We start from the raw sequence: 920 nt of genomic DNA, 5'->3' as shown, positions 1-920 counted from the left end.
TGTGGGACCACACCCAACCCCCTGAGCCACATCAGTCGGGGCCACATTTAGAATCTTTAGGAAGAAATCATTGATTGGTTGTGGGGAAAGGAAGTGCGGAAGATGACTCTGAGGTTCCTTCGTGAGCTCCTGTGTGACTGAGGGGATCCGTAACACGCGAGAAGACGCAGGTTTGAAGGGAGCACACTGTGTCGGTTCTGGGTGTGCTGAGTGTGAGCTGTTCGTGGAGCCGACAGACGGGGACGTCCAGTGCACAGCTGACTGTTCTGGTCCAGCTGAAGATAGAATTTAAGAGCAAATTATAAAAATGTAGGATTAAAGACTATACTTTCAGGGATCATTTCTATAGTTTGTTACTAGAGAAGTTTCTCTGAACGTGTAGAGCACCCGAAACCATGAGGAGGAGATGGAGTGTTCTCTCCTGAGCGTGAAACCGGTTCCTGGTGTTGTTTCAGCAACTGCCACTTACCATTGATGATCGTTCTTCTTTCTCTTTGGAGAAAGTAAGAGGGAGAAAACACCATCTGAGTGGAGATGTTCGGGCGCAAGAAAAAAAAATGTAGGATTATTTCAGCCCTGGCTGGCATAGCTCAGTGGCTTGAGCATGGGCTGGGAACCAAAGTGTCCCAGGTTCGATTCCCAGCCAGGGAACATGCCTGGGTTGCAGGCCACAACCCCCAGCAACCGCACATTGATGTTTCTCTCTCTCTCTGTCTCTGTCTCTGTCTCTCTCTTCCTCCCTCCCTCCCTTCCCTCTCTAAAAATAAATAAATAAAATCTTTAAAAAATGTAGGATTATTTCAATAACTATTGAGGCTGAAGTCTGAGGACTTGATGAAATATTTGAGACACTACAGAGAATTGAAGAGTCAACAACCCAGATCAGCACCTTGAGGAATCTGGTAAATGCATTATTCAGA

General features: G+C 46.5%; 1 non-coding gene across 1 annotated transcript; it reads left to right on the top strand.

The window, feature by feature from the left end:
* Positions 1-318: 318 nt before the first annotated feature.
* LOC114512185 lies at positions 319-533 on the top strand. The gene has a single exon (XR_003685769.1). It is a non-coding gene; the product is annotated as a small nucleolar RNA U3 (small nucleolar RNA).
* Positions 534-920: the final 387 nt, after the last annotated feature.

This window comes from Phyllostomus discolor, chromosome 14 (genome assembly GCF_004126475.2).
Source record: "Phyllostomus discolor isolate MPI-MPIP mPhyDis1 chromosome 14, mPhyDis1.pri.v3, whole genome shotgun sequence".
In the NCBI taxonomy this organism is placed as follows: domain Eukaryota; kingdom Metazoa; phylum Chordata; class Mammalia; order Chiroptera; family Phyllostomidae; genus Phyllostomus; species Phyllostomus discolor.
The sequence above is the reverse complement of the archived record's forward strand: the minus strand, read 5'-3'. Positions and strand labels throughout refer to the sequence as shown.